This window comes from Arachis ipaensis, chromosome B06 (assembly GCF_000816755.2).
Source record: "Arachis ipaensis cultivar K30076 chromosome B06, Araip1.1, whole genome shotgun sequence".
Taxonomy (NCBI): domain Eukaryota; kingdom Viridiplantae; phylum Streptophyta; class Magnoliopsida; order Fabales; family Fabaceae; genus Arachis; species Arachis ipaensis.
In genome coordinates, this window is record NC_029790.2 from 111,198,583 (window position 1) to 111,210,914 (window position 12,332).

The window sequence follows — 12,332 nt, forward strand, 5'->3', positions numbered from 1 at the left end:
AGAGTGGATATAAATATTGATTATAAAAAATTTTAATAAATAGAAATAAAAATAAATTTAAGACTCTTTAGTTTTTAAATTTAAACAAGATATATTGTAATATTACGAGATTTTATTTTTTATTTTTCAAATAGACTTATCTTAACACTTTCTTTTTTATTTTTATACATACAAAAGTGCCTTTTTTAAATTAAAATAAAAAAATTTTTAATTTCAAAAAAAAAAATATTCTATCTTTAATTTTTAGAATCTATTTTTTTTTTTGTTTAAGAGAAGGTTGTCCAACTCTCGACAAATTTTACCACATTCGTCTAATTAAATACATGTTATAAATAAAAAGATAATACCTTTCGTAAATAAAAATGTTATTGTTCCGGGGGTTACCTGAAACTGTAAGTCGATTTCGGATGAAATCTGCGGTGGTGGCCGGAGTTGCTGTGTCCGACTTGTTGGACTTGGTGGTGCTGCTGATCCTTCGTCACCGGTGGGTGGTGGTACCTGCAAGAGACTCCGATGCTTAAGTTAGCACGTGCTTTATGCAGGTTTTTTTGTAGAATCAGAGTATGAGTTATACCTGAGTGCTCCAGTGTATTTATAGTAGTGAGTGAGCTTTAAGATAAGTTAGTTATCTTATCTTATCTTTTGGGGAGCTGCCTTATCTTTCTAGGCTTTTACTGCCTTTAGATTTGGGTTGTGCTCCCTTATTTGGGCTTGCTTTGGGCTTTCATGACGTTTTGGCCGAACTCTTTGAGAAGAGGTCGGAGATTCTGACTTGGAAGAGGTCGGTCGACCTGTCTTTAATCATCTCGGGTCGTACAGCTCGACCCAGGACATGAACAGTGCCCCTGCTTGAGCGTGGTCTTCCTTTTGAGGTCGTGTCTTTTTAGATTTCGACCTCTTTTGGAGAAGTCGAGCTCGAGCATTTTTGTTGATCTCGTTTGTAGAACTCCTATTAGTGGTTTTGAATACGGAACGTTTCCTCTCTTAATTACGGCGCACGTTTTGCTTTTCTTGGAAACGTGCGAAGGTTTAAAAACTCACTTAACTCTTCGCCGTTTCCTTTGTTTCCCTCTTTGTATCTCCATTTGAATTTTTCAAAGCCTTTTCTTTTATCCTCTCTTCTCCTTGCTCGCTGCGATTTTCTTTCTTTCTCCTTACCCTTCCGTTTTTGGATCTTCGTGTTTTCCTTTCCTTATTTCGAAAAGGCGATTGTTGACGACGTTTCGATCGCTTGCTTCAGTCTTCTGATCGTCCACTGCAGGTTGGTTTTCTTCTTCTCTCTCTTCTTTACTTTCCATGCCGTTCTTTTCATGCTTGCGTTACTTAGGTTTAAAAAGTTTTGATCTTGTTTGGATTCGTGTTGGAAAGTTTGAATCTTTTCTGCGTCATTGTGCTTGATCATTGCTGTAATGTGCGATTTGATGCTGCTTTAGGGCTTCTTTGATTTGCCACTTGTTTCTGCCCCCTTTTACTAGATTTCTTTATGCGTAGATCTTTTTCTGTTTGTAGCTTGAAGTAATGAACTGTTAACTTGAAAAAGGTTGCATCTTTTCAATGATTTCTTCGTGGTATGTTTGATGTCGATGGCTTTCTTGCTGTTTTTGTATGAATCTTCTTTGTCAGAGGGGAATTGATCTTCTTTGTGTCTTTAGGGTATATACTGTAAGATTTTTTCTGAACCCTTACTTTGTTACTGCCTCCAAAGGATGCCCCTGGACCTTGCTGTAAGTCCTGGGGTTTCCCTTTTGCTGCTGAATCTGACTTCTGATATTCGCATGCTTTTGTCCGAGTTATATCTATACATGTCCGAGCTGTTTTCTTATTTGTCCGAGCTGTTTGGTTAGTAACCCATTTTTCTTTTTTCTTACTGTAGGAATAGTTGACCCATGTCTTCCTGCAAAAATATTGTCGAGATGTCCACTAAGATCCCAGATGGCATGTCTGACTGGCTGGATTCTCTTGTCTTGATGTGTGTCACTGTGGTTGATTCTGAATACTGTGCGTGACTTAGGAATCATCATAGGATTTGTAGTAGTAGAGATCAGGTGAAAAATTACGGGTTGGTAGCGCCTGACCCTGATGAGAGAGTTTGTTTTCCTTCTCTAACTCAGGAGGAACGTCCCTTCTTTTATGCGTATGATTACTTTTTTAGCCAAATGAACATCATCATTCCTTTTACTTCCTTTGAGACCGACCTGTTGTGGTCCTACAATGTAGCTCCTTCTCAACTTCACCCGAACTCATGGGGCTTCATAAAAATCTTCCAACTGTTGTGTCAAGAGTTGGATGTCCGACCTTCTCAAACTCTCTTTCTTTATCTTTTTGTTTTGACGAAGCCTGAGGCAGCTAAGAAGAAGGCTTCCTGGATTTCTTTCCGAGCTGCCCAAGGAAAGAAAGTTTTTTCTATGTACGACGAATCTTTTAGGGATTTCAAAAACTATTATTTCAAGGTCCGAGCTGTTGAAGAAGCTCGACCTTTCTTCTTGGAACAGAATAATGAGCCTGCCTTCCCCTTATGCTGGCAAAAGAATGTGGTAGTGTCTAAGTATACTTGGGAAATGCTAGATGAAGTTGAGCAGGCCTTCGTGCATGTGTTGGAGGAGAATTGGGGGGAATCTCCTCACCTCGACACAAAAAAGTTCTTAGGGGATCCCTCCCTTCTCCGAGTTGAATTGGGTAGTTGCCGATTTCTCTTTATCTTTTTTCTTTGTTTTATTTGCATATTTTGTGAATCCATCCCTTTCTTACTTTGCAATTCTGACTTTGCTGCTTTCTTTTTCAGAGATGGTGAAGACCAGTGATTCCATGAAGGCCTTTAAGAGGGCGAGGAAGGCGACTGTGGCCCAGAACATCTCTGCCAAAGGTTCTGGGGAAGGATCTTCAAAAGTTACTCTGAGGAGGTCGACCTCGGACTCCTCTAGGCCAAGGAAGGTCATACAGAATCCCCAAGTTTGCCTGGCTTCTTCTGATCCTCCCCAGCCGACCTCTGATGCTGCCTCTCCCTCTGCTGCCGGTCCTCCTCCCAAGAAACAGAGGACTGTTGAGCCCTTCAATTTGGATGCCCCTGACTTTGATGCTGTGGGGTTCGTTGATAACCAGATTGCTCCTTACGATCGACTTCCCATGGACGACGTGTCCATCCTGCACCACCTGACTTTGTTTTGCTCAATCCAAGACTCTCCTGTCCATGCGACGAAGGCCTTTATGCAGGAAGCCAAGTCGGAGTTTGACAGGATCAAAGAGTTGAAAGACGAGCTAGACGCCAAAGTGGCCAAGTTGGAACTGGATGTAGAGAAGGAGAAATCCAGGGCTGTTGCTGCGGAGGCTGCTACAAATCTGGCCGAGGAGATGGCCAAAAAGCCGAAGGAGAGTTATACTCGGACTTATGGCGAGTTGCTGGAGACCAGGGAGAGGCTGGAGTCTGCTCAAGCTGACTATACTGAGCTCCAGGGCTATTTTGTAGGTAGTGTGACTGATGCCTATGAGAATTTAAAGGCTCAGGTTCGAGTTCTTGCTCCCGAGCTCGACCTGGCTCTCTTCAGTTTGGACAACCTTGTGGAGGATGGGAAGATCGTCCCTGCCCTGGATGAGAATGAAGAGGAAGGTCCTCCCCCTATGCCGCCAGTCAAAGCTCCTGCTACCACGACTTCTTCAACTCCTTCTGCTGAGGTTGGCCACCCCGAGTCCGACCCCGATGTCCAAATCCTAAATCGGGAGGATGGAACTGTGGATGCGACCCCTCTGAAGACTATTCCTCCCTCAACAACTCAGAGCACCGCCGCTGAGGAGACTCTGAACCCCTTGTGACTTCTCTGATGTATTTTTGTATAGCCCGGTCTGTGGGCTTTTAAACTCTAATTCTTGTAATTGCGTCTTGGTGTGACTTTGACATTTTGGTTGCTTTTCTTAGCAACTTTATTTAGGAAAAACCAAATGCTTTCGAACTCTTAAGGTCGACTTTCAGGTGACCTTCTGAATTTTTATTATAATAGTTTTGTTTCTCTTGATATGTTTGTTTGCAATTTTGCCACTTCCAGGGATCTTTAGAGTGTTGAAATTTTGTTGTCCGACCTTTTTTTTTATTGCCTTGTGTTTGTTCATTTTCTGCTTTTGAGGCTAGCTTTGTTTGACAACTTTCTAGTGTTCTCGTAGAACTTTGTTAGTTTAGTCTGAACAACTCTGGTAGCTTTGTTGTGGAGTCGTGGCTTTTTGGGCAGAGCTGTGTCCCTCCTAGCGCACGCCCTTCGTTGGTCCGACTTCCCTTGTCGATCCTTTTTCGAGTTATGTTTAGTAATCCATTTTTTCTCAGACCTCGTCAGGCCTCTTTCTATGGATTATTTTTTATAACTTTGTCGCTTTGGTCGATTGGTCCGACTTCTTCTCGTCAGTCCTCCTTGAGTTATTTTTAGCAATCCATTTTTTCTCAGACTTCGTCAGGCCTCTTTCTATAGATTACTTTTTATAACTTTGTCTCTTTTGGTTGTTTGGTTCGACTTCTTCATGTCGGTCCATCCTAAGTTATTTTTAGCAATACATTTTTTCGCAGACCTCGTCAGGCCTCTTTCTATAGATCACTTTTTATAACTTCTTGCATTAATCTGTTTTTATCGCTTTTCATCTTGCCGACTTTGTAGAAATCGGGCGGTGAGTTTGGTTCTCACTTGGCCGACCTTGTTGAAGCAGGGCGGTGAATTTGGTTTTCACCTCGCCTACCTTTGTCGAAATCGGACGATGAATTCGGTTTTCATCTTGCCGACCTTGTCGTGATCGGGCGGTGAATTTGGTTTTCACCTTACCGACCTGTAGCTTTGTAGTCGGGCGATGAATTTTTGCGTTCAAATTAATGCGTCTTGGTAGAGAAACTTTGTAGAAAAGCTGGAAAATTTTATTCAAATAGAAAATAGGCATATAGACAAGAATATATACATGTGGGTGCTTACCCTTCTAATTTAGGTAATTTTTCAGATCCCGGATTGGTGCCTCGTTAAAAAACCTTTTCAGGAAAAAGAGTGCACCTTGACCTAAGATCTTTATTACCTCCTAATTATAGTACCTTCTTAGGTTGCAGGCATGCCATGACCTTGGTAGCTCTCGCCCCTCGAGGTCGGACACCTTGTAGTAGCCTTTTCCCAGTACTTCTATAACTCTGTAGGGTCATTTCCAGTTAGCTACTAGCTTTCCTTCTCCTAGTCGACCTGTTCCGATGTCATTTCGGATTAAGATGAGATCGTTGTTGGTGAAGCTTCGCCGGACGACTTTATGATTGTATCTTGAGGCCATTCGACGTTTTAACGCTTCTTCTCTGATCCGAGCTCTTTCTCAGATTTCTAGAAGTAGGTCGAGTTCTTCCCTTTGAATTTGGGAGTTGACCTCTTCATTGTAGAGGAGCCTTCTGGGGGATCCTTCTTCGATTTCTACTGGGATCATTGCCTCCATTCAGTAGCCAATCAGAAGGGTGATTCCCTTGTGGTGGAATGTGGAGTTGTCCGATATGCCCATAGGACTTGTGGGAGCTTTTCAGCCTAGGCTCCTTTTGCGTCATGTAACCTCTGTTTTAACCTGGCTAGTATAACTTTATTGGCAGCTTCTGCTTGTCCATTAGCTTGTGGATGTTCTACGGATGTGAATTGGTGCTTTATTTTCAAGTCGACTACCAACTTCCTGAAACCTGTGTCTGTGAACTGGGTGCCATTGTCTGTGGTGATGAAGTAAAGAACCCCAAACCTTGTAACAATGTTTCTGTACAAGAATTTCCGACTTCTTTGAGTAGTGGCATTAGCTAGGGGCTCTGCCTCGATCCATTTTGTGAAGTAATCTTCCCCTACAATAAGGAACTTGACTTGTCCTGATCCTTGGGGAAAGGGTCCAAGGAGGTCGAGTCCCCATTTTGCGAATGGCCAAGGTGATGTTACGCTGATGAGCTCCTCTGGTGGGGCGATGTGGAAGTTAGCATATTTTTGACATGGTGGACATGTCTTAACGAACTCTGTCGCTTCTTTTTGCAAAGTCGGCCAAAAGAATTCGGCTCAGAGTACTTTTTTGGAGAGAGCTCGTGCTCTGAGATGATTGCCACATATGCCACTGTGTATTTCTTCCAAAACCTCCTTTGTGTTGGAGGTCGGCACACATTTTAATAGGGGTGTCGAAATCCCTCTCTTGTATAGGATGTTGTTTATGATGGTGTAGTATTGTGCCTCTCTTCTTAGCCTCTTCGCCTCCTTCTTATCTGTGGGGAGTATCTCTGATTTGAGGTAGTTGATTATGGGGTTGAATGAATGGATTTTCTGTCAGTAAAGAATTTTGCAAATAAATTCTCGTTGTAAATATAGTTTCTAAACCAACAAAGAATCCTTTCGTACAAAAACTTATTTGTCACTAAAGCAAACCCCTAATAAAATTGATAACCGAAGTATTTAAACCTCGGGTTGTCTCTCAAGGAATTGCAGGGATGTGTATTTATTATTGGTTATGGAAGATTATCTTTTTGGGGTTTTTGAATAATGAACAGGAAAAGTAAATTGCAAGAATTAAAGTAACAAGTAATAAAGCTCTTAGCAAGGTATGAGAACTGAAAATCCTATCCTAGTTATCCTTATCAATTGTGATAAGAATTGTTCATTACTCCCACTTAGTTAACCTTACTAAATAAAGAAAAGTCAAGTGGACTAATCAATTTGATTCCTCAAGTCCTAGTCAACTCCTAAGGAAAGACTAGCTTTAGAGGGATCCAAATCAACCAGCAAATTCCAATTATCAATCAACAAAGGAGTTTGATAACTCAAGTGTCACCAATTACTCAACCAAAGCCAAAAGGGAGGAATCTAAATTAAATTAAAAGCATCAATAACATAAATAGAAGAAAACAATTATAACTCTGAAATACCTCAAATTGTATTAAATAGAAAATCAAATTAAACATAAGAATTCATAAATCAAATAGCAACATAAAGTAATCAATAGAGGAAATAGATAAACTAGAATGCTAGAATAAATAAAAGTAGAAGAGAACATAAATTAAAGGAACATTAAACCTGGAATTGAGAAGAAACAATCCTAAAACTAAGAGAAATCTTAAATCCTAAAACCTAAGAGAGAGGAGAGAGCCTCTCTCTAGAAACTACATCTAAAACTAAAATTGTGAATTATGGAGTTGTTTTTATGAATAGATCGATTCTCCCACTTTATAGCCTCTAGTCTGTGTTTTTTGGGCTGAAAACCGGGTCAAAAACAGCCCAGAAATCACCCTCAGCGATTTCTGATACGTCCAGCATGCGGCAAAGTCACGCGTACGTGTACGCGTGGATTGAATTTTCTCCAGGTCACGTGTACGCGTGGTCCACGCGTGCGCATAGTCCACGCGTGCGTGTAACCTATCTTCGAGGCAACTATGGGAAATTATCTATCGTTGCGAAGCCCCGGATGTTAGCTTTCCAACGTAACTAAAATCGCCTCATTTGGACCTCTGTAGCTCAAGTTATGGTCAGTTAAGTACAAAGAGGTCAGGCTGGACAGCTTAGCAATTTCTTCAACTTCTTGTATTCCTTCCACTTTTACATGCTTCCTTTCCATCCTCTAAGTCATTCCTGCCTTATAAATCCTGATATCACTTAACACACATATCAAGGCATCGAATGGTAATAAGAGAGGATTATTAATTAGCAATTTAAGGCCAAAGAAGCATGTTTTCAATCGTAGCACATAATTTAGGAAGGAAAATGTAAAACCACGTAATTAGTATGAATAAGTGTGCAAAGACCTGATAAAAATCACTCAATTGAGCAGAAGATAAACCATAAAATAGTGGTTTATTAGGGGTCATCCATCCTTGATCCTGACCTGATATGGCTAGGACCTTTTCTTCCTCCGAAATTGATGGGTTCTGCAGTATTTCCTGGATGAGGCTTCTATTATTTCCCCTTGGTTTGGTGCTGGCTAATTTTGAGTGTGCATCAGCTTGAGCATTCTGTTCTCAAGGTATATGGCGGACCTCATATTTCCCAAGTTGTCCGAGCTGTTCCCTGGTTTTGTCCAGGTATTTTTTCATGGTAGGGTCCTTAGCTTGGTAGCTCCCCACTATTTGTGAAGTGACTACTTGTGAATCGCTAAAGATGATAAGCTTTTGAACTCTAACCTCCTTAGCCAGCCTCAAATTGGCAAGCAATGCCTCGTATTCGGCCTAATTGTTTGAAGTAGGGAGCTCGAACTTTAGGGAGAGTTCGATTTGGGTTCCCTGATTGCTTTCTATTATCACACCTGCACCACTCCCGGTTTTGTTTGAAAAGCCGTCTACATAGAGATTCCATTTTGTAGGAGTTCCCGGGGTGTCAGTGTACTCAGCAATGAAATTGGCCAAATACTGTGACTTGATGACCGTCCGAGCTTCATATTGAAGATCAAACTCAGATAGCTCGACTGCCCATTGTAGAATTTTTCCAGCTAAGTCTGTCTTCTGTAGAATGCCTTTGATGGGTTGGTTGGTCCGAACCTTGATGGTGTGAGCTTGAAAATATGGGCGAAGTCATCGAGAAGTTATTATGAGAGCATAGGCGAACTTTTCTATCTTTTGATAGTTCAGTTCGGCCCCCTGTAGGGCTTTACTGATGAAGTATATGGGTTGTTGTCCGCCTTCATCTTCTCTAACTAATGCTGAAGCTATTGCCCGATTTCCTACTGCGAGGTATAATATGAGTGCTTCTCCTTCCCGTGGCCGGGTAAGAATGGGTGGTTGTCCCAGGAACTTTTTAAAATCCAGGAAGGCTTGCTCGCACTCTGTTGTCCATTCAAACCTCTTTCCGACAAGGCTGCCAGTCTTCCGTTGAGTTGTTGTACCTCTTTGACGGATGTCAGACTTTTCATGTTGAGTATAGCCCGACATTTATCCGGGTTTGCCTCAATTCCTCGTTGTGTTAGCATGAAGCCCAAGAATTTTCCAGCTTCTACTGCAAAGGTGCACTTTACGGGATTAATTCGCATGCCATGCTTTCTTATGGTGTTGAACACTTTGGCGAGGTCAGACAGTAATGATTCCTCACTTTGTGTTTTCACCAACATGTTGTCCACATATACCTCCATGAGTTTCCCGATATGGTTTGCGAAGACCTTGTTCATTAATCTTTGGTAGGTAGCTCCTGTGTTTTTGAGTCCAAATGGCATGACAACATAACAGTAATTTGTCTTTGAGGTTAGGAATGAGTTCTTTTCTTGATCAGGTGGGTACATCAGGATTTGATTGTATCCTGAGTAAGCATCCATGAACGAGAGGTATTTGTATCCGGAGGAGGCATCCACTAGAGTGTCGATACTTGGGAGTGGATAGGGATCTTTCGGGCAGGCTTTATTGAGATCGGTGTAGTCAGTGCACATCCGCCACTTCCCATTTGACTTTTTCACCAAGACAACATTGGCTAGCCATAGTGGGTATTTGACCTCTCTTATAAATCCTGCCTCCAGTAGAGCTCACACCTGTTCTTTCATAGCTTGAGATCTTTCTGGTCCGAGCTTCCTACACTTCTGTTCTATTGGCCGAGATCCTGGGTATACTGCCAGTTTGTGGCACATTAGTTTAGGGTCTATGCCCGGCATGTCCCCGGCCTTCCATGTGAAGAGGTCGGCATTATCCCTTAGGAACTGTATCAGAGGGCCTTTTATGTCTACTTTAAAGGTCACCCCAATGTTTGTTGTTTTATCCGGGATATCCCCAATCTGGACTTCCTCGATCTCGCCCTCAGGTTGCGGACGAAGTTCTTTCCGAGCTCAAACTCCCCTGAATTCGATAGTGTTGATTTCTTCTCATTTGCCTCTAAGGTTTAGACTTTCGTTGTAACAGCATCGCGCAATTTTTTGGTCTCCTTTTATTGTGGCAATTCCTTCTGGAGTTGGGAACTTCATGCATAGATGTGGAGTCGAAACTACTGCGGCAAGCTGATTCAAGGTTGTCTGACCTATCAGGGCGTTATAGGCGGAGCTCACGTCGACCACGATGTAGTCTATGTTGAGTGTCCTTGATCGAATTCCCTTTCCAAAGGTTGTGTGTAATGAGATATATCCAAGTGGTTAGATTGGAGTGTCTCCTAGTCCAAACAGGATGTTCGGATATGCTCGGAGCTCTTTTTCTTGTAGGCCGAGTTTGTCAAAGACGGATTTAAACAAGATATCCGCTGAGCTTCCTTGGTCCACCAGTGTGCGGTGGAGATTAGCATTGGCCAATATGATAGTAATGACCATGAGATCATCATGTCCCGGGGTGACGCCTGTTGCGTCTTCTTGGGTAAAGGTAATAGTAGGGAGGTCAGGTGATCCTTCTCCTTCTCCAACATGATATACTTCCTTAAGGTGCCTTTTGCGAGATAATTTTGAGATCCCTCCTCCTGCGAATCCTCCATTTATCACATGAACGTGCCTCTCCGGGGTGTGAGGTGATCGCTACGTTCGTCCGACCTCTTCATCCCTTCTTCTTTTTCTGGGTTCATCCATTTTGTTGGCTAAGAACAGATCTAGTCACCCCTCTCTTACCAATTTTTCTATGACATTCTTTAAGTCGAAGCACTCGTTGGTAGGATGTCCATAGATTCGGTGGTATTCACAGTATTCTATCCGATTTCCCCTCCTTTTTTGCTTTTGATTGGACGAGTTGGTGGAATCTTCTCAGCGTGGCAAACTTCTCGGTAAACATCCACAAGAGACACCCGAAGAGGGGTGTAATTATGGTATTTTTTAGGCTTCTCTCCATGTTGATCTTCTTTTTTCTTGGACTCTTTATCCTTATCCCGAAAAGAGTAGGCGAATCCGGGTTTTGAGGTCTCTCCTAGCCGAGAATTTTCTTTCATGTTGATATACTTCTCTGCTCGTTCTTGCACTTCATTCAGAGATGTTGGGTGTTTCTTTGATATAGAGTGGCTAAATGGTCCTTCTCGCAGGCCATTGATGAGACCCATAATGGCTGCTTCTGTTGGCAAACTCTGTATGTCCAGACACACTTTGTTGAATCTTTCCATGTAGTTGCGAAGACTCTCTCGATCTCCTTGCTTGATCCTTAATAGGCTTGGGGCGTGTTTGACCTTGTCCTTCTAGATGGAGAATCTAGCAAGAAACTTTTTGGCTAAGTCGTCGAAACTTGTGATGGATCTAGGAGGCAAACTGTCGAACGACTTAATTGCCGTCTTTGTTAGAGTAGTTGGGAAGGATTTGCATTAAATAGCGTCTGAGGCATTGGTGAGATACATTCTGCTTCTGAAATTGCCGAGATGATGGCTTGGATCGGAGGTTCCGTCGTAAGGGGTCATGTCGGGAGCTTTAAAATCCTTTGGAACTTTAGCTTTCATGATTTCCTTTGTGAAGGGATCTTGATCCTTGTGGGAGATGTCCTCGTGATCAAGCTGAATGGTTTTAGTTTTAAGGTCGGCTTCAAGCTTTAGAAGTTTGTCCTCCAACTCTCGGCGTCGTCTAGTTTCTCTCTGGAGGTTTCTTTCGGCTTCGTGCTGGTATTTGGCCTCCTATTCGAGCTGCTTGAGACGATTCTACTGTTCTCGGAGGGCTTCTAAAATTTTTGTATTTGGAGAATGCTTTTCTCTATTTTGTTGAGGTGTCTCTTTAGGTGTGATGTCCGCGTTCTTATGCGGTGTTCTGTTTTCTAAATCAGAGTTGTGATCGTTGTCAATGTTATCCGCCATGATGATGGGATGACTTCCAGGTTCCCCGGCAATGGCGCCAATGTTCCGGAGGTTACCTGAAACTGGTGGCCGGAGTTGCTGTGTCCGACTTGTTGGACTTGGTGGTGCTGCTGATCCTTCGTCACCGGAGGGTGGTGGTACCTATAAGAGACTCCGATGCTTAAGTTAGAACGTGCTTTAGGCAGGTTTTTTGTAGAATCAGAGTATGAGTTATAGCTGGGTGCTTCAGTATATTTATAGTAGTGAGTGAGCTTTAAGATAAGTTAGTTATCTTATCTTATCTTTTGGGGAGCCGCCTTATCTTTCTAGGCTTTTACTGCCTTTAGATTTGGGTTGTGCTCCCTTATTTGGGCTTGCTTTGGGCTCTCATGGCGTTTTAGCCGAACTCTTTGAGAAGAGGTCGGAGATTCTAACTTGGAAGAGGTCAATCGACCTGTCTTTAATCAGTCCGGGTCGTACAGGTCGACCCAGGGCATGAACAGTTATCTATCTCCATTAAATATCTAAAATATATATTTTTTTTACTTTTTTATATGTGTTATTAACCAATGACCTATACTATAAAATTTCTTAAACCTCATTCTTAACCATTTTTTATTCTTTTTTATTATGTTCACCTTTATTTTTTTTTAATTATATTCACTTATGTTCATCTTTATTTTC